This window comes from Ammodytes marinus, assembly GCF_949987685.1.
Source record: "Ammodytes marinus genome assembly, chromosome: 1".
NCBI classification, from domain to species: domain Eukaryota; kingdom Metazoa; phylum Chordata; class Actinopteri; order Uranoscopiformes; family Ammodytidae; genus Ammodytes; species Ammodytes marinus.
Window position 1 is genome coordinate 36,340,928 of NC_137230.1, and position 22,500 is coordinate 36,363,427.

The 22,500-nt window shown below is 39.8% G+C and overlaps 1 protein-coding gene across 1 annotated transcript in view; it reads left to right on the forward strand.

Annotated features, from left to right (window-relative positions):
• The first annotated feature begins 3,926 nt into the window (after positions 1–3,926).
• The window catches only part of znf710b (zinc finger protein 710b), a 51,938-nt gene continuing 33,364 nt past the window's right edge, over positions 3,927–22,500 (forward strand). The window contains exon 1 of the mRNA XM_080029236.1: positions 3,927–4,048. The gene's annotated coding sequence lies outside the window, so the exon portion shown is untranslated. The remainder of the gene's footprint in view (positions 4,049–22,500) is intronic.

Consider the following 22,500-nt stretch of genomic DNA (forward strand, 5'->3'; position numbering starts at 1 on the left):
CATGCAGAGAACGACCGCGGGCTGGAATCGAACCCGGGTCCGCTGCTGGCCGAGGCCCATGGGGAGGGACGCCCTACCAACTGAGCTAAGGGCGCCCCCGTTTTTTCAAGTCAAAGTCAAAGTTTTTTATTATCAGTTCTGATAAATGCAGGACAAACATCAGAATCAAAATGGCGTTTATCTCTGACCCACGTGATATGGGAACGATAGAAAAAAGAAGAAAAATAAAGAGTAGAATAAGACAAACATAACCCTAGATATTTACATTAGATCAATTCTAAACACTAAGTAATGCAAAGGAATGTGTTGTACAATATAAAACAGTATGTATAAAATAGAATCAAAAGTAAAAAGTAGATATAGGGGGCACCCTTAGCTCAGTTGGTAGGGCGTTCCCCACCCCCCCCCCCCCATGGGCCTCGGCCAGCAGCGGACCTGGGTTCGATTCCAGCCCGCGGTCGTTCTCTGCATGTCACTCCCCCTCTCTGCCCCATTTCAACTCTGTCTCTACACTATCAATAAAGCATTAAAAAAAATGCCCCAAAAAAAAAAAGCCCAAAAAAAAGTAGATAGAGAGAGATTACATATATGTCACGTTGGTGCAAAGCTGCTATATCCTGCCTGACAGTTAACAGACGGAGGTAGTTATTTCCACATTAACCGGGAATGAATTAATCTAAGGACATTAGATCATTAAATCTTATGAGCCATTAATCATTTGGACACTGACAAGACGTTTTAAAGCCCGGTCATATATTAACCGTGGAGCGCTAGTGCCATCTAGTGGAGGAATTGTACATTTATTATTTTTGGTTATTACAGAATTTTTCTCAGTAATTTTGGTTTGTGTATGACCCATGGACTGTATGACCTCTAAGAAATCATAATTGTGTCACTTGTGCACATGATAAAAAAAAGTATCTCATTCTTAAAGACCTACTTCACCGGTGGAAATATGAAGGTGTATTGAACTCTGAGATCCTATGTAGTATAAATGTGCAAATGTTTTAGAAATTGGTTCATCCTAGCCGGAGAAAAGGCAGAAAGAGTGTTTTATGGTCTCACTGTCTAACCCTACATTTTCCCATGTTTGACATTACGGTAAAATGAATTAACAGGACAGCTGGGCCAAGGGAAGACTGAGGAAAGACTGAGGGGAGAAAAACCTCATTCATCATATTATAATAGCAACTGACAGAACACTGGTTCCGTATTGGTGAAGTATTCCTTTAAGAAAAAAATCCAAATATAATAGAATACAAAAGAACACAATAGATTGCTTTTTTTTAATCATCCAACAAGGTGGATTTTAGTCTGCAATACTAATGTACAATTTATGCTCTTCACTGCGTTATCAATTCCTTATATGATGTAACTGATTGTTATCTGTTTGTTAAGTGTCTCATGTATTTACTGTTTTGCTTTCTGACCTATATCGGTAACCTTTTTTTTCTTTTTCTTTATTAGACAAATGTGTAGGATGTCAGAATTCCTTCTTGTATGACTTCCACGTCATCATTTCATCACTTGTGAACATGACAAAGACAGTTTTTTTTTTTTTTTTTTAATATATATATTTTTTGGCATTTTTTATGCTTTATTGATAGTGTAGAGACAGAGTTGAAATGGGGCAGAGAGGGGAGTGACATGCAGAGAACGACCGCGGGCTGGAATCGAACCCGGGTCTGCTGCTGGCCGAGGCCCATGGGGGGGGACGCCTTACCAACTGAGCTAAGGGCGCCCCTCGAAGACAGTTTCTCACTGCAAAATGATTTAACACATTCAAGCAAATGATGATGTACAGTAGTCCCATTTATTTCTTAACTAGCCTATTTATCATATATTTTAAAATGATCAACTTATGTGCAATACATTGTTTTACTATATATATGTTGACAGTTTTGTATGTTTGAGATGCATGTTTGAATGTAAAGTGTGTGTGTGTGTGTGTGTGTGTGTGTGTGTGTGTGTGTGTGTGTGTGTGTGTGTGTGTGTGTGTGTGTGTGTGTGTGTGTATGTGTGTGTGTGTGTGTGTGTGTGTGTGAGTAAACTGTGGTACCACGGTAGTTTTGTTAGTAGCCAAAACATTTTTTTTTTAATTTTTTTTTTAATTTTTTTATTGAAAATGAATTAATTTACAAAATCGTTGGCATGAATTGACAATTACACCTTTCATGACATATAATAAACTAACTAGGAATAAAATGATAACTTAAATTATATAAAATTTAAAAAACTGATCATAAAAATAGACAGAAATATAATATAAAAAAATAATAATAATAAACTTTTCTGGTAGCCGGAACCTTTTGTCCAATCAGGAGACAGAACGCAACAAAGGGGGCGGGGACTAATCTATCTACCCGCGAACGCAAAGAGATGAATGTTTACTTCACTACAATGGCGGAACTGCAGGTAAAAAAAATCATTCCCAATGTCTGTTTTTAATGGTTTTCATCATGTTTTTATTGTTCTTACGGATCTGACGTGACGCTAGATAACTCGCTTAAACTTTCGAAAAGGCGGTTTCAAGTTAATTTAATGACGTAAGGACGAGGGAGGGGACTGCTAACTGCAATCACTTACCGGAAGTTAGCTAAAATTATTCAAGTATTTAGCCTACTTCTCCGTAAATTATTTTGTTTGAAAATGTAAAGTTGTGAATGTAGAATTAGGGAAAAAGTCAAATGTAATTAATAATATAGGAGAAAACAGTTTTTTCTAACAACCAAATACGAGTGTAAATGTGGTGGATTTTGGCCATAATGAAAAAATGTATCGCTGTTGTCAGAAAGCATTTCAAGCTACACACCGCCATCTTGTGGGTGTTGTGAATATCATACAAAATATGTGTTTTACAGTCAAATTAAATCAACTCATGTCGTTCTTATGACTTAAATTTAAGTATATATATAAATAATAATAATAATGTAATAAAATAAAATGGCATGTGGGTTCCCAAAAAAATAGTCCCTTTTTAAATTAGGCCTAGATGATTGACGTGTCGTGGTTTAGGTGTAAAAGTGCATAAAGGCTGTAACTGTGTATTTTGTGTAGGCTATATTTAAAGCTACAGCCCTCTTAGTGTGGATTTTTTATACATCCATCTATCGTACCGCCATCTGCTGGGTATTGTTAATACCAAACAAAATATGTATTTTACAGTAAAAAGTAAATCAACTTACAATGTTTTGATTAAATTTTAATGCAGTTTTGAATGTCTAATCTTGATGTATTTCATGCCCCTGTAAAGCACTTTGAATGGCCTTGTGTCTAAATTGTGCTATAGAAATAAACTTGCCTTGCATTTATGACTTGGGCTAATATAGGTCAATAATACATTTGTCACATGGGTTATTCAACTAAAAAAAATATTAAGAAAAAGTAGTCCCTTTTTAAGATGTGATGTCATGGTTTAGGTGTAGGCTAGTCGGCTAAATAGTTGGTAAAAAGGCTCCAAAATATGTATTTAATATATATATTTAAAAAAAAGATGCCGAGCTCATAGTTAAGTCGTTTATATACAGTGCCTCCTGGCGGATTTTTTAAATATCACACAAAATATTTTTTTAACAGTAAAAATAAAATTAAAATCGTAATTTCTTTATGACTAGAAATTGAAATTCAATATACCAATCATAATAATCATATGGTTCATCTTAAAAATATATATAAAAAAAGAAAAAAAAGTAGTCCATTTGAAAATTAAATAGCTAACATGTCGTAACAGTCGGTAAAAAGGCTAGAAATATATATTTTACATATTTAAAAAAAATGCACTCATTACTAAGGTTGTTTAATGTCTTGCTTGTGTATCTAACAAGTCAAATAAATAGCCATGTCCGCCTTTTACTTGTGGATATTGAGGAGGAGCTCACTCTCTCTCAGTCGGTTGTTTATTCATTCACGTCAGCTCTCTCGTTCCTTCCCTCTTTCCTGCTTGCAACACACAACGGGGACCCGGGCCGCTTTACTTAACGGCTTCATTTTCACACGTTACAAATCAACCACGTATCACGCCGCCACCATAAACCGATTTTGGAATCAGGTAAGTTGCGATTTTTTTTGGCTTTTTTTGCCCTCTCTCTCTCTCTCGTCTCTCTTCTCTTTCCTGTTTCGATTATAAGCTATGTATGTGTGTGTGCTGTGACTGTGTGTGCGTGTGAGAATGTGTGTGTGTGTGTGTGTGTGTGTGTGTGTATGTGTGTGTGTCCGGCCCGGCGAGGCATAGCAGTGTTTCAACCGTAACTTATTAAAATTCCTTTCGACCAAGGAACCATATTTTTTTAGCGGTAGTGTGCACAGATCGTGGCCGGCTTTATGCATCGTTTGACGGGCGTCTTTGGGGCTGCGACAAGCGGTCGATGTAGGTCAGCAAAACAGTCAAAATGTCGCCTTTTTCTTTTTTCTGTTTTTTTTTCGCTTTTCACTTCCACATTCTATCATGCCACAAACAGATGGCGTCTAGAGGGAGAGAGGGAGAGAGGGGGGATGGATAGAATGTGGGAAAGAGACGCATAAAGGAGAGGAAATAGGGCTACACCACTGTACCAGGCCATATTAGCCAGCCTGGGTCTTCCTGCCCCATCACAAATCTCCACCACCCACCAGCTCCCATGGGTAGACATGGCAGGCCTGGCCGAGATGTCTCGCACAGGCCGTTCTAAAACAAAAGTTTTTAGGCTGTTAAGTTAAAGCTACAGTGCGTAACTTTTGAATTTAAATGGTTGTCAGTTGCATTCAAGCTAACGTTGACACAAAGTTGATAAAAGCCTAAAAGCATAAAATCAGCTTACCACAAAACTCCCTCTGTATTTCTCAGTATGGCAGCGTTTACAAACTGGTGTCCCTGGCATTATTCTATTGTTTTTAGTTGGCATCAGGCTCTCGATTATGGCATGTCTCTGTATTGATGCAGAATCTTTCAAGTCCACTTTGCGATGCATCTTATCAAGAAATGTCCACACCTCTTACACATAGCGTTACCTACTATTGCATTGGGTGTATTTAAATACAAAGTCAGGTTGAGCTGTGTATCTACTGCTTTAAAGCTAAATCCATGCAAAAAGACGGACAGAATCAATTATTTTTATGCTGTACATTGAATACACTATTGTTGATCATAAGGATGCATCTTATAATTGAGACATTTCCACACCTTTAAGTCTGCATACTCTTCCTAGCACTGGACATATTTAAAGGAATACTTTCACCCATACAGAACCGGCGTTCTGTCATTATAAAATTGCTATTATAATATAATGAATGAGGCTTTTCTTCACTCAGTCTTCCCTTGGCCCAGCTGTCCTGTTAATCCAGTAGAAAGTGATGCCATAAAACACTCTTTCTGCCTTTTCTCAGGCTAGGATAAACCGATTTCTAAAATGTTTGCACATTTATACTACATAGGATCTCGGAGTTAAATACACCGTCATATTTCCACCGGTGAAGTAGGTCTTTAAATTCAACCATGATTATATTTGGCCCTGCTGCCCCTCTTTACATACCTGCCATGCACAGTGATTAATCATGTCATATGGACGTTTCACCCACACATACTGTGTTTAAAGACCTACTTCATCGGTGGAAATATGAAGGTGTATTGAACTCTGAGATCCTATGTAGTATAAATGTGCAAATATTTTAGAAATCGGTTCATCCTAGCCTGGCAAAAGGCAGAAAGAGTGTTTTATGGTCTCACTGTCTAACCCTACATTTTACTAACTTGACATCATACTAGTAAACATGTAGGGTTAGGATTAACAGGACACTATAACATTCATTATATCATAATAGCAATTTTATAATGATAGAACGCCGGTTCCGTATGGGTGAAGTATTCCTGTAACAGTTAGCTGCCTGGGGCCTATAGATGTGCCATGATGCAAAGAGGTGTCAGTGCACTTGAGTGGATGGCTGTTATTAGAAAGACAACCCTCCCCTTGTAGTCTCTATGGGTAATTCTATTGATGGTCATCTAACAGGGAATTGTAAACATGACTCAGCACTGTTAGTTAAAGGGGACTGTGGCTCAGGTGGTAGAGCGGGTCGGCCGATGATCAAAGGTTTGGCAGTTCGATCCCCGCCCTGCCACTTGTGTCATATGTACTTGGGAAAGACACTTCACCCACCTTGCCTCGTGTGAATGTCGATAATAGGCCTGCTGCTATCGGTGTATGAAAGTGTGTGTGAATGGTAACGTGTCTCCGGTCTCAATGGGATTTAGCTGTAGAATTTTTTTTTTTTAAATTAAAAAACGAATAGTTCAACATTTTACATTTTTAGCTTTTTGCCTCACTCTCCGGCTCAAGAAAAGGAGACAGAAACCGTTCCTGTAACTGTGCGTTCATCTTTTTATTTTTTTTTTAGATTTTTTTTGGCATTTCTTATGCTTTATTGATAGTGTAGAGACAGAGTTGAAATGGGGCAGAGAGGGGAGTGACATGCAGAGAACGACCGCGGGCTGGAATCGAACCCGGGTCCGCTGCTGGCCGAGGCCCGTGGGGGGGACGCCCTACCAACTGAGCTAAGGGCACCCCTTCCAGTATGTTTTTGATTCCAAATTTGACATAACGTGGTAAATAATAAACAAGTCCCAACAAGCACAGAGGAGCGTTTAGTTTAGTTGATGTTGTAAAGTTTATCTTTTGACTGTCAGCATAGACAGGCTAATGCTCCCCTCCACTACCAGTGTTTGAGCTAAGCTAACCTGGATGAGAGACCTTTGCCGATTTCCATGATCAAAAATGCACACAGCACAGTTACAGGAATGGTTTATGTCACCCTTTCTTGATCAAATCAAATCAGTTTTATTTGTAAAGCCCAATATCACAAATAGATATTTTCCTCAGTGGGCTTCACATTCCATACAGTACGACACCCTCTGCCCTTAGACCCTTAGCTCGGCTGAGAAAAAACCCTTTATCGGGATAAAAAATTGAGAAATCTTAGGGAGCCAGAGAGTGAGGTGAAAAGCTAAACATGAGGGGGCGCCCTTAGCTCAGTTGGTAGGGCGTCCCCCCCCCCCCCATGGGCCTCGGCCAGCAGCGGACCCGGGTTCCATTCCAGCCCGCGGTCGTTCTCTGCATGTCACTCCCCTCTCTGCCCCATTTCAACTCTGTCTCTACACTATCAATAAAAAGCATAAAAAAAAGCTAAAAATGCAAGATGTTGAACTATTCGTTGAAGGTGTTTCCCCAGTGCTGTGCAGGTCTGAATAATTCACGCCTCAGATCTCACTGTTTGCAGGTTGGAAAGTGAGTCATTTTCTTTGGGCATGTTTAGGGATGGGTCCGATCCAGTATCGGTATCGGGTCCGATATGGCCGAAATCTGCGTATCGGATATCGGACTGACAGCTCCGATATTAAAATCCGATTTTTTTTTTTTTTTTATATATAATTTTTTTTTTTTTTTTTTTTTTTTTTTTTTACTATGTAAGAGCGAACATGCGCCGACGTTCGGTGGAGGGAGAGAGGACATCACTTTATAATTTGACATACAGTACATATCAGTTTGTTAGCCAGTGAGCTAACCAAAGCTAATCCAAGTCAAGGAAGTGGAGAGGCTTATGACAAATTCTACTATGTAAAATACAGCCAGAGAGAGAAAGACTGTTTAGACAAACAGACTACCACATATTCTAGTGAGGCAGAAGTGATCATTGAGAAGGATTTCTGCCTTTTAAGATAAACCTATATGCATTTGTGTATATTTATTGCTCTTTTAAATTAGAATTGCTTAAGCCTTCCTAGCCTAATACATAACATCACCACCAACGAAAAAATGTATAACAATTATGATATCGTATCGGTCAGTATCGGTATCGGCCGATATCCAAACCCCAGGTATCGGAATCGGATCGGAACTAAAAAAAGTGGATCGTCCCATCCCTAGGCATGTTCAAGCTTTATTAGACAATACAGAGTTGAAATGGGGAGACAGAGACAGAGGGGGGGATGACCTGCAGTAAAGGTCCATTGAAGATCGGATTTGAACCCGCGACCACTGCAACGAAGGCCAGAGCCAATATAGTCTCGCAAAGCCAGACCAAACTACAGCAAGTAGTATGGTCTGGAAGCACTCCGTTTAGAGCCGTCTATTCGGGGGGGAAACTGGGCTGGCCTGTTTTTATTTCTTTAAACCAATCACAATCATCTACGGCGGGGCTAACCCCGGGAAGCAGCCAATGGAGGCATAGCGTTGTTTGCCGACGCCAGCGCTTAATAGACGCTGGCAGTAGTGGTCAAGCCAGACTAGAGCCAATATGGTACGCGCTCTATCCACTACACCACCAGAGCACCCCGGAAATGAGTGATTTTAAGCCCCGAGAAGATGACTTAAATGACTGGATCATCTCAGCACCTGAGGGAGAGCAACAAGGGCCTCAACTACCTTGGTCTAGCTCACCCTTTTCTGGTAGAAATTGTCCATTCACACTTATAGTTTTTCTCTGTATGTATGAATCAGTTGTTGACATAGTTGTGCTCCATATAATACTTTCGTTGTGTTTTGGTATTTTGGACGGCACTACTTTGCTTAATGATGGTGAAATATAGCATTTAGCATCGTACATCATGATCCCCTGACTTGATTTAATAACGTCGTAGCTTATACCAAAGAATTGTCAAGATAAATAAAAAAAAGCAGCGGCCAAGTTCTCAACAACAACTTAGCAGGATTTATTCCCCTTAATAATAATACTAATGGATTGGATTTAAATAGCGCTTTTCTAGGCACTCAAAGCGCTTTACAGGGCTCCAGGTTCCATTCATTCACACACAGGTTGCGTTCCGAATCGCATACTTTCTACTACATAGTTTGGTAGAGAAAAGATTTAGGATGTCCCGATTCTTGTGGCCAGATTTAGGATGGTTAGAAGTACCCGGATGTCCTACTTCATGCGGCCAAGATTGTTAGTGTTGAAAACTGCATCCTATTTGGGCGATTCTGACCCACAATCCATTGCGCACGTGAAGTGACGTCACATCGACGAAGCCTCCATATGAAAACAAACAGGGATGCGCCGGATATAAAAGCAAGAGGCACGATCAAGGCGCAATGTTATGATGAAATAAGAGAGTAAAGTATGTCCCAATAGTATGCCTACTGCATCCTATCTAGATTATTTTTTATCGTCGGATATAGTATGTAGAATAGAAAAAAGAAAGAGTATGCGATTCGGAACGCAACCACAGTCATACCGGTGGCGGAAGCGTGGCTGCCAATTCGCGCCTATACGGGCCCTCCGAACACCACAAACTTACAGCAGTCATACACATTCACACGGCTTAAGTTTAACTGTACTGTGTTTTAGTATTTCTTGCCTGTCTTGACTTGTACAATGATGAATGAATTTTCCCTGAGTTTGGATCGATAATGTGTTATAGCTCTGTTGCTGCTAGTACACCATCTGTATGCTACTCAGGGGATCATGAGGAAGCACATTCGGACATCCATACATATTCTAATAAATATTGTAACTGTAAACGCAAATCCACAAAATCCTTCTACAGTAACTATGTCATTTGAGTAAGTAGCATGATAGTAAGCATCTATCTATATATCTATCTATCTATCTATCTATCTGTCTGTCTGTCTATCTATCTATCTGTCTATCTGTCTATCTGTCTATCTGTCTATCTGTCTATCTGTTTATCTGTTTATCTGTCTATCTGTCTATCTGTCTATCTGTCTATCTGTCTATCTGTCTATCTGTCTATCTGTCTATCTGTCTATCTGTCTATCTGTCTATCTGTCTATCTATCTATCTATCTATCTATCTATCTATCTATCTATCTATCTATCTATCTATCTATCTATCTATCTATCTATCTATCTATCTATCTATCTATCTATCTATCTATCTATCTATCTATCTATCTATCTATCTTTCTAACTATGTACATGGGGAGTAGCCTAAGTAGCATGATAGTAAAGTAAAAAATAAAGTAAAAATATTGCCATTTAATTTTGATAAACTTTACAAAAATTCAGTGGGCTATGCTCTGGTTCTTATGACACAGTTAGTACTTTGAACCAATCACAGCCGTTCTCTGCCATGAACGTTCTATAAAAACAATGACTGTTGCCATGGTTTTAGACCGTTTTGATTTGGCCACGCCCACACAGTCCTGTCAATCAAGCCGTAGTCTTCTCTAGACTTTTAAAAGCCATTTTTTAACTAAGTTTAATAATATTTTTGAACATTAATTTTCAATCCGATTTTTTTTTTTTAAAGCTTATATTGAGACAACCAACTGTGATAACATTGATTTAAAGGTGCAGTGTGTAATATGACATCATCAAGAAAGTTCTACAAAGTTCTAGAATGCAACGCTCCCTGGGTAACCCCAACCCTTTCGAATAATAACAGAAGCTACAGTGGCCTTCAGGGACAAGAACAATTCTAAATTTTAAACAATGCACCTGATGACATTCCAACTATGACACTTTCAAGATGGCAGCACTAGGCTTTGGTCCAAAATATGCAGAAATATGGACATATATGAGACCCTTTCTAAGGAAAACAAAAATAATTAAAAAAAAAAATGTCAGCTATTATGCACTAAATTAAATGTACTTATGGATATTATAATTACTTTCTACAAAATCTGCTAGGAAATAAAACCCAAAATTCTACACACTGCAGGTTTAAAAAAATATATGTTAGACCAAATATCGAGACTGAGGCTTTAAAAAGAAATAACCAATCACTTTGCCAGATTGTAAATTAACACGCATTTAATTAAGATAAATGAAAATCAAGCGTTTGCCATTTTCTCTCCCCTCTCTCCCTCCTCTCTTCATCAGGAAGTGGGAACAGAGCTGTGTGTTAAAGGGTTTAGAATAGCTGATGATGGTGTCAGCACATTGCAGCGCGACTGGCTGTGCTGCAGGCAGGGTTTAAAAAAAAAAAAAAAAAAAAGGGCTTGATTTTTCTGGAAGCACAAAGGCTACTGTTAATGTGTAAGGGCCTGTCGGTTACTGCCGCGCTCAAACGACCTCTAAAGTGCAACGCCTGTGTGTGTGTGTGTGTGTGTGTGTGTGTGTGTGTGTGTGTGTGTGTGTGTGTGTGTGTGTGTGTGTGTGTGTGTGTGTGTGTGTGTGTGTGTGTGTGTGTGTGTGTGTGTGTGTGTGTGTGTGTGTGTGTGTGTGTGTGTGTGTGTGTGTGTGTGTGTGTGTGTGTGTGTGTGTGTGTGTGTGTGTGTGTGTGTGTGTGTGTGTGTGTGTGTGTGTGTGTGTGTGTGTGTGTGTGTGACTGGATGAGGGTAATAATCTGCCTTTTGCAAATGCTACAATACCCAAGCATTTTTGGGGGAAAAAAGGCTTATTATATTGAATTGGTGATAAATGGCTTGAATACCTACTTCACCGGTGGGAATATGAAGGTGTATTGAACTCTGAGATCCTATGTAGTATAAATATGCAAACATTTTAGAAATCGGTTCATCCTAGCCTGAGAAAAGGCAGAAAGAGTGTTTTTGTGGTCTCACTGTCTAACCCTTACATTTTCCCATCCGTGACATCACACGTGGTAAAATGTAGGGTTAGGATTAACAGGACAGCTGGGCCAAGGGAAGACTGAGGGAAGACTGAGGGAAGAAAAACCTCATTCATCATATTATAATAGCGATTTTTATAATGATAGAACGCCGGTTCCGTATGGGTGAAATATTCCTTTTAAAGATAGATTTCTGTTTGCTGCTGATCCTGCCATGGTCTGCTGTGGGAAGCTGTTACTAGTCGTGTGAGTCACTTAGACTGTGAGTCTCAGTGTGTCCTTCTGTTTAAATCCTGCCGGGAACTCTCAGAGCTGCTGGACTGATTTCACTGCAGTTTAAGATTAATTTGATTTTATATTTAATTAAGTTTAATTGGGACATTGTGCAATCTGTTTATTATCACACAGCTGAACGTTGAGATTTTTGGTTCAGAGTATTGAACAAAAAACTAATGTTGAGATAATAATGGTTGCGTTCCAATCGCATACTTTCTACTATATAGTATGTAGAAAAAAGATTTAAGATGTTCCGATTCTTGTGGCCAGATTTAGGATGGTTAGAAGTATACCCGGATGTCCTACTTCATGCGGCCAAGATTGTTAGTGTTGAAAACTGCATCCTATTTGGGCGATTCTGACCCACAATCCAGTGCGCACGTGAAGTGACGTCACATCGACGAAGCCTCCATATGAAAACAAACGGGGATGCGACGGATATAAAAGCAAGAGGCAAGATCAAGGCGCAATGTTATGATGAAATAAGAGAGTAAAGTATGTCCCAATAGTATGCCTACTGCATCCTAACTAGATTATTTTTATCGTCGGATGTAGTATGTAGAATAGGAAAAAAGAAAGAGTATGCGATTCGGAACGCAACCAATGTCTGTTAAAGATGGTTGTATGGGAGAAATATACATACTCAAACAGACAAGGTTTAGTCAAATAAACACCTGAATGTACATTTTGGACCTTTTGATTTATACTAGTATGAAAGAAGACATGTTATGGAAGATAAATAGACAAAAATCTCAAAATTTACCAGTGCGTTGAAGGACACTGTTTTTGCTTGCCTTGTCTAACCTTAATATGTTTGCCTCCTGATGTTATTAGCCTCTGTATTATTCAATTCAAATAACTTTATTCGTCCTCGAGGGGCAATTTAAAGGGGGGCACATGACGGTAGCTTAAAACAACACAAGACACTTACTATCAACAAACATAAGCAGCGCACACACACGATGTATAATCAACTACACACACACACACACACACACACACACACACACACACACACACACACACACACACACACACACACACACACTCACAATCAAGCAGCACACACACTTGCAACCACAATACTTACTTATAATACTCTTACTGGGAGTTTTTTCTCAGTCGAGCTAAGGGTGTAAGGGCAGATAGATAGATAGATAGATAGATAGATGGATGGATGGATGGATGGATGGATAAGGGCAGAGGGTGTCGTACTGTATGGAATGTAAAGCCCATTGAGGCAAATGTCTATTTGTGATATTGGGCTATATACAAATAAAACTGATTTGATTTGATTTGACAATATTCAACAAACAAATAATGATTTATAAAGTGCTCAAGCCCAGATGATCGGCCTACAATCATGTGTGTTGTCAGTATTGATGTGTATCCCTACGTTCCAATCCCCATACTTCCCTACTATTTAGTATGCCAGAAAAAATTATTAGGATGTCCCAATACATGCACATCAATTGCAGTATGCTGAAAATACATAAATGCCCCACTTAGTCCAATAGCATTTTGCAGTATTCGTCTTTTATTCTTGACATTTCTCGACATAATGAAAAAAAAAAAAAAATCTTCCTTATCTGATTTTTTTTTTCTCTCCCATGGTCCTAAAACTCCTCTGTACTTTAGTATGTAGTGTAGTAAAAAAGAAAAAGTATGTGATTTGGAACGCAGGGAGTGTGTAGTGAGTTGACAGTTCACTGACTCTTGCTAGCTAGCTGCATTCACTGTTAGCCTTCAGGTCTCTGCAGGCCTCTCCGCTCACTTAGCTAGCGACCACTTTGCAGCAGCATAGTGCAGAGCAGTGGCCTAGTTCAAGCCCTCCTCAATGTAATTTTAGCTGTGTGTGTGTCTGTGTGTGTGTGTGTGTGTGTGTGTGTGTGTGTGTGTGTGTGTGTGTGTGAGAGAGACTGTGTGTGTGTGTGTGTGTGTGTGTGACTGTCTGTTAGTGTCTGTGTGTGTGTGTGTGTGTGTGTGTGTGACTGTCTGTTAGTGTCTGTGTGTGTGTGAGACTTTGTGTGTGTCTGTCTGTAAGTGTGTGTGTGTGTGTGTGTGTGTGTGTGTGTCTTTCTGTTAGTGTGTCTGACTGTGTGTGTGTGTGACTGTTACTGTGTGTGACTGTCTGTTAGAGTGTGTGTGTGTGTGTGTAAGAGAGACTTTGTGTGTGTCTGACTGTGTGTGTGTGTGTGTGACTGTTACTGTGTGTGTGTGTGTGTGTGTGTGTGTGTGAGACTTTGTGTGTGTGTGTGTCTGTCTGTAAGGGCGCACTCACACTAGTGCCGTTTGCCTGTTCCGTGCTCAGCACGATTCAGCACGATTCCCCCCCCCTCCCCACTCCCCCCGCAGGCCCGTGCTCACACTGCTCGTGGCCTGGGCACACTTGCACCTTGCCTACGTCACCGTGCACGTTTAGGATTTGGAGCTTAGGCTACTTGTAGGCTATACGACTGTTTGTGAATATTTTCATCCGGCCAAATTTGCATCAAATATTCCACTTCCACATTAGAGCAACGAGAATCCTTAAGCTATTGTTTTTTTTTTAAATGTAGTCTTGACGTAATAGGTCGCGGTGAACAGTCTCATATTTGTGCAGCACGCTGTTTATTATTAATATAACGGCCCGTCATCAGACCATATGTATCCGGATGGTTTTGTACACATCGATCGCTCCATCAAATCCAAGTCAGAACTTTTTGTATGGGCAGAGATCGTTTTTTTAAGTGTCTTTATAAAGTTTCTTGTTAAACCTTAGTGTAGGCTACTGTTTCCTTATCACCGGGCCGCGGTGTGTTGTTTTGGGTGCGTCTCCACCGCCATGCGTAAATGCAGTTATGACAGCTGACGGGAGGAAAAAGAAAAAAAATCATCTGACGAACGTGAGTAAACACGAAAACCTTTTTGCTGTGCTTTCTGAGCCGACCTAATTAGCTCTCTCCCTCTTTTATTAGCCCACACCTAGGCTTACACACACGTTAATTCTCACACATTATAGCTACAAGTCCAAGTGGTGGGCAATTCTGGTGCCGACTAGTAAGGCAGCGGACGTTAACGGACAATGCATCCTTAATAAATTCACGTCAGGAACGCCGCCTGTGCGCTTGCTTGTGCGCGTGTCATCTCATTAGCATCTGTACTTTGGCCACGGCACACCTCTCCCAGGTGTGCCGTGGCCAAGGGGCTGTTCCGTGCTGGAATACGGATGGCGTGGTCACACTAGCCAAACGTTCTAGACTTTAGTATGCTAATGAGCTTTGGCACGGGGCCGCGGCCCTAGTGTGAGTGGCCCCTAAGTGTGTGTGTGCGACTGTGCGTGTGTGTGTCTTTCTGTTAGTGTGTCTGACTGTGTGTGTGTGTGTGACTGTTACTGTGTGTGTGTGTGTGTGTGTGTGTGTGTGTGAGTGTTGTCTCATTCTCTTATCGTCTCTGTTACATTCACACTGTCCCTTTGTGACTCTCCCCGTCATTTGGGAAACTGCAGCTTTTGAACCAGTGATGCAAACATTGTTATTTAGTAAGCTAGTTACCTCCTTAGTTTTAAAGGTGGCCGTGTGTGTGTGTGTGTGTGTGTGTGTGTGTGTGTGTGTGTGTGTGTGTGTGTGTGTGTGTGTGTGTGTGTGTGTGTGTGTGTGTGTGTGTGTGTGTGTGTGTGTGTGTGTGTGTGTGTGTGTGTGTGTGTGTGTGTGTGTGTGTGTGTGTGTGTGTGTGTGTGTGTGTGTGTGTGTGTGTGTGTGTGTGTGTGTGTGTGTGTGTGTGTGTGTGTGTGTGTGTGTGTGTGTGGTTAGCTAGTTACCTCCCTCGATGGTACTGCAATAAAATATCAGTATTACAATTGATTTTAGCTGTGGACAGACAGTGTTATTCCTAGAGAGGGTGTGTGTGTGTGTGTGTGTGTGTTTTCCAGTGTGTGTGTGTGTGTGACGCCCGTTGTTGCTCGGCCATTAGTGGCTGATATCAGGTTCACAGACTGAGAAATGGATCAAGAAGCTGCTAGTTAAATCTCTTCGTCAGGTTACATTGAGTATGAGACCTGCGGTTTTGATGAAGTTTTTTTGATTATAAAGATTATTCAAACGTGATACCGGCAGTTATCAGTTTATTGCAGATATATCTGTTTGTGTCTATCTGATTCTGTACCATTGAATGGTCACACTGTCATGTGTATGCTATTGCCTACACTGTTAAATATACCAGTTGGTATCTTGATCACTATTAAAGGTGCAGTGTGTAATATGACATCATCAAGAAAGTTCTACAAAGTTCTAGAATGCAACACTCCCTGGGTAACCCCAACCCTTTAGAATAATAACAGAAGCTACAGTGGCCTTCAAGGACAAGAGCAATTCAAAATTGACATTCCAACTATGACACTTTCAAGATGGCGGCACTAGGCCTTGGTCCAAAATATGCAGAAATATGGACATATATGAGGGGGAAAAAAAATATAAAAAAAAATGTTTTCAGCTATTATGCACTAAATTAAATGTACTTATGGATATTATAATTACTTTCCACAAAATCTGCTAGGAAATAAAACCCAAAATTCTACACACTGCAGCTTTAAATTTAAAAACATTTAGAAAAAAAATATTCTTGGATCAATATCAAGATTGTTGATGCTTGAAAATACATTCAGCTGATCATTATCGGATTTCTAAAATATCAATATCGGCTTCAGCATCAAATCTCCTGTATCATCTGAGCTATAATGTATAGATTTATGGCTGCCATCTTGATTAAATTATCATTAATGTGCGTTAAACGTAATGACACGTGCCCACCGCCGCAAATCAATCCAGAAATCCTTGCCTCAGTGCTTACAGTGCTAATACCAGGTTCACCCAGTCACTCTGCATGTGAGCAAGTAAGTAAATTTTTTTATTTATATAGCACACTGTTAAAAAGTGCTTTACATGGTACAGACACAGGCCTATTTAAAGGAATATGTACATTAAGAACAACACAAAACCTATTACAATATATGGAAAATTACAATATAAAACAGTGAAGTAGGAGACAAGATAATCCAAGCACAGGAATAGACAAACCACACAGAACAATCCTCAACATGCAAATCAAATTAAAAACAAACAAATGTCTACTTAACCTTTATTTCTACAGGTAAATCCCATTGAGACCGAAGACTCTTTTTCAAGGGAGACCTGTTTTCCTTTCCCACGTTACCATTCACACACACATTCATAAACCGATAGCAGGCTAACTATCAACATTCACACGAGGCAAGGTGGGTGAAGTGTCTTGCCCAAGGACACAACAACCATGACACAGGTGGCAGGGCGGGGATCGAACCTCCAACCCTTTGATCATCAGCCGACCCGCTCTACCAACTGAGCCACAGTCGCCCAACCAGTGTCTAGAATCTATAAAAAGCCGTATTTGCTTATAAATAGGTTTTAAGGAGCTTTTTGGAACAGTCGAGCGATTGTGTGATTGTGAGCAAGATGCTGACGAGCTGCTGAATATAACGCAGTGGATTTACATTCAACTCAGACATTTAATCCCAAAGATGCTGCAAGGTGTAGAATCGGCTAGAATATGGGATGATGCTGGTGGATAGATTAGCCCTGCGTTCCAAATCACATACTCTTTCTTTTTACTACACTACATACTAAAGTACAGAAGAGTTTTAAGGGCCACAGGAGAGAAAAAAAAATCAGATAAGGAATTTTTTTTTTTCATTATGTCGAGAATAAAGACGAATACTCCAAAATGCTATTGGAGTTAGTGGGGCATTTATGTATTTTCAGCATACTACAATTGACTTGCATGTATTGGGACATCCTAAATCTTTTTCTGGCATACTAAATAGTAGGGAATTATGGGTATTGAAATGCAGTGTATGTCAGAGCTTCCCCCCCATCCCCCTCCCCTCACATGACGTGCCAATCGAAACACACTGCATTGTTGTTTATGGTGAACTGAATGCATTGTTGTAAATCGTATAGAGTATGTGACTTGCTTTCTGAAGCTATGCAGAATCCTATGATACCAAACATTGTATATAACTTGACGTGTTCAGGATGTACCCATAAAAATCTTTAAAAAAAGCTACTTTTATCATCACTTCTCCCTAAAATTGCATTGGGATTTCCCAGTTTTTATTACTATTTCCTACTCAACTATATCTGTTATTTATGGACTTTCTGTAAAGGTCTTTCCCCTCTCACATTCCAGTACAATGTTTCTTATTTTTAGCATGACCCAGTTTTGAGATGGGATTGCTATATTTGGCAAATAAGCTTTTAAATCAACTCTAAAGTTATGTAATGAGAATAAATTGTTAGCAGCTTTACTTGAGTGTGTCCAGTGTTTGGAGGATTGTGAATTTTAGTGGACGGTCCAAAACTGGATTAGAATCAAATGGAAAGACTTGGACAATGGACCGTAATGCACTAAATACTAAATGCATTCTGTGGTGAAACGGTTTGGACATTTAGGATAGAATTTTTGGGGTTTTTAAAACTGAATTTTCGTGTTGAATTATGGAATTAGGTCCACAATGCTTATTTTTTTACTTGTACAGTTATATTTAACTTTTCTAGCCCAATAGGTGTGTGATTTATTAATGTGTATATTTTAGGCAGTGTGGTTAGCTGTGTTTTTATCCGCGTTATTTTGCACACATTATTTCTAGCACAATGTGTTAAATGTTGAACCATTCCTTTTAAGGGGGGGGGGGGGGTGCTGTGGCGAAGTGGATAGGGTGATGGACCCGCAACTATAGGGTCGGTGGTTCGATTCCCAGTCTAAAAAAATGTCTCCTGTTAGATAGATAGATAGATTGTTTGTTAGTTAGTTAGAGTTAGGCTGTGTGTGTGTAGCTACTGCTGCTATCGGTGTATGAATGTGTGCTCCAGTAAGTCAATTTGGATAAAAGCGTAGAATGACATGTAATGTAAATGTAATGTAATGTAAGCAAAAGATTTGGGCCCATGTCACGGGTCGGTCAGATCTAAACATTGTGACGCTTTGTGAACACGTCCCTCAAAAAGTAAATGAGCAAAATGAGGGAGAGCAAACAACAGATGTTACCAGGAAGGAACACAACATTTTATTCCCAAAGGACAACTCTTCATGAATATATTATTCTTGCCTCAAGCGCTGCTGCATACATGGCAACATACAATCTAACATTACCACCGTCATCAGTGGCAGTTTGATTTGTTAAAAGGGTCAAACTATGGAATGCATGTGATACTGAATTAAAGCTGGGGTATGTGATTTCTGATTGGTCAAAGTTAACATGAGCTGTACACTTTGACCAATCAGAGCGAGGCTCCGATTCTCTGTTCTTATTGGCTGTTGGGACTGTCCATTCACTTTGGCACGACTTTGTTGGTGTAGAGAGCATGTCAGGGAGGGACCATAGGGGAGGGACCAAAGAGAACAAGTGGAGCGGTTGAGGTATTTGGATTCGAATCTCTATCCCAACTGCCATTTTCTCCCCAAATCCTCCACCCCAGCTTTAAAAGACATATTTTTAACACTATTATTTTTTTGCCAATGCATATTACGGTTAAGAAAAGTTCTGCACTTTGTCACAAGCATTAACATTATAACTATATTTAAGGGATCAAAAAAGTAAAGTAATTCTTTTAATATATTTTTTTATAGAAATATCCATAGCAGTCAGCCCTACTGAAAACATTAATTTGAACATACAATTTCAAGACAATGTTCAAAAATGCCCTCGTAAATATTTAATTTATCCTTGTTTGGGTCCCTTAACCAAAAAAGGAAATATGTGTTAAGGGAGCACAGATAGGCACTTCCGACCTGATACTTTAGACTTCTTAGTTTTCTGTATTTCCACTGGGGGAAGCTATAGAGAAAAGAGTGTGTTGTTTATGGGTCAATACAGTTCGACCCACGACCGGTGGAGCAGCCATATTGAAGTGTGAAATTGATATTTTTGTGGCAGAGCTGCTGAATGTCTGTTCCCTTCATATAGTGTAGATCCGTAGCATTTATTGTTTGCTTGGAGTTTGCATTGAAATTCAAGGCCTCTGGAAACCTGGTCTCAAATAGTAAAAAATTATATTTCAATAATAGGTGTCTCAGTAAGCTTTTTAAAAAATCAGATTTTGAAAATGAATGCTTATAAAACTTCAGCTTACTTACTGTATGGACTGTTTGACAGGACTGTGTGGGCGTGGCCTTAACCGGTCTCCATGGCATCAAGTCATTGTTTTTATAGAACGTTCGGGCAGAGGACTGCTGTGATTGGTTCAAAATACTTATTGTGTCATGAGAATCGGAGCATAGCCTCTTCTAAACTGAATTCCTGTTAAGTTTATCAAATGAATGACAATATCTTTCATTTGGATTGATAGACATGCCTATAACTCTTTTCAGATGCTTTACTATCATGAAACTAACTCCTTAAATTACATATTCAATTCAATTAAATTTATTTAAGAAGGGAACAGTGCAAATTAATAAAACGCTTGATCATACATCGGTTAAAATGTATTAAAACACATGGTAAGAAGGATTTTGTGGGTTTGGGTTTGCAGGGGCTTTAAGGACCAAATGATTAACTTATGTTTACATTTAGTGTCTTCCGAACTAGTGGTCGTTAATTTCCTAGCCGTGCTGCGAGCCGTAGAGAATGTATACAACTTTAAAAGGGGGAAAAAAACTATATAAATCGTCACCACAGGCCTCCATAGCAGCTTAAGTGCTACAAGCCAAACAATTCCTCCAAAATATATGCACTCATTAAACCATTCAGTGCCCCGCTGTGCCCTGTATCCAAACTTTTGTTTTAGTCCTTAATTAATTCAAATAAGTTTTTTCCTTTTTAATTTGTCCCCTGTCTGTATTAACTAGAGGTGGGCATAGATTAATTTTTTTAATCTAGATTAATCTAGATTAAAATGGCTCATTTGAATTCATTCATAATATGTGTGTGCTCCTAAATAATGACTCAAAGTAAGTCTTTGAGAACGTGTTTCTCAAGCCAGGTGGCGCATCAGACCAGGGGCTCATCTCCTGTTTCCAACATGCATCACAAACTGCTTGAGGAAGCTGTTCTACTATGATAATTGGTGATGAAAATAAATAATGTTCAACAAGATGCAGAGCCGGCCCAAGCCTTCAGGGGGCCCTAAGCGAAATATGATTAGGGGGCCCCTCTCCAATGTTAGCGTTGCTGAAACTATAGACCTTTGTTAAATATCATTCACACACCGAGTTTTTCGCTAGTGCCTCCACTGTGCAGCTGTGCGAAAATATTAGACAGCCGAGATTCAGGCCCTCCTAGGGGGGTCCGGGGGTATGCCCCCCCGGGAGATTTTTTTTAACCTTTTTAAAGTGAAATGCATGAATCTGGTAGCCTGGAAATCCTGACCCTGATATCTTGAACGATAGAGGGTCTGGCGACGATCAATAGTAATTTCCAACTCTAGGGGCGGCTCCTACTCGTGCATTTCAAATGCCACTGCACGCAGTTGGATAGCACTACAACCAATCAGAGCGATGCACAAGTGACGTAAGCCCCGTTCGTTTAGCGAACAGCTGTTAAACTGTTCAATTAAACGTTTGCCGTTGTCGGTCGGCAAAACAGAACATTCCACTTACTTGCTAGTGAAAGCTATGAGTCCCGTCTTCCAATTCGTTAAGGGTCGAGGCCAAAGCAGTCTCAAACTCACACAACATATCCGCAGCCATCTTTGATGTTTACTATCACAGCTTCGACGTCGCATGCACGTCACTGTCGTCATCCGGTTACGTCCTCCCCAGAGCACCATATAAAGGGCTCTGGCGCGCCCATATTAGATAGAACCAATTGAAACGTTATACCAGATTTCTGGTAGTCTTGATAAGCTTCAACGGAGCGTCTCCAGACCAACACGCGCAGCAAATTTAATTTGCCAGCGCCTAGTGGCAGGTCTGGGAATGCCAGGCTATGAATCTGGTGCACTTTGAGAGGAAAATTAAGAGGCTAAATCTGAGAAATTGTGTGAACAAATAATTTGGAGACACTGTGTCAGATGAATTAGAAGCTATTGAAGAAGGACACATGGATTTTCCATAAAAATATTAATATAAAATAAAATATTATGGAGGGTCCTCTGGGTTGGGCTTGAAGCTCTTTTTCTTTTACGGGACATATTTCTCTGTAATATAATGAATGCATTTAAATGTGAGAGGAACGAAGCAGAAGAACTCTGTTGTCCAGCTACTGTATCTTTTTTTCCACAGACGAGGCTGAAATAGGCTATAGACTATACACAGTGCATGGGCAACTGAGGGCAGCCCCATTTCCAATTGTTTTTAAATAAACTCAATACACACTGTGCATGGATGTGAACGTGACATGATCAGATAATTTCGGATTACCTCCCAGATGAACTGATTACATTTTTAGGCTATTAATTATCTAGACCAAAACATTTTATTGCTTTTTTTGTATGATTACTACATTTGCATAATATGATGTTGACATCAAACACACAAACTAAAAAAAAAAAAAAATATTTTTTTTTTTTTTTTTGAGGGGGCCCCCCTGGCGGTCGGGGGCCCTAAGCGACCGCTTAGTTCGCTTATGCCTCGGGCCGGCTCTGACAAGATGTTACTTAGTAACGCGTTACCGGCATCGGACCTCTTTTTTCAGTAACGAGTAATCTAACGCGTTACTATCTCCAAACCAGTAATCAGATTGAAGTTACTCATCAAAGTCACTGTGCGTTA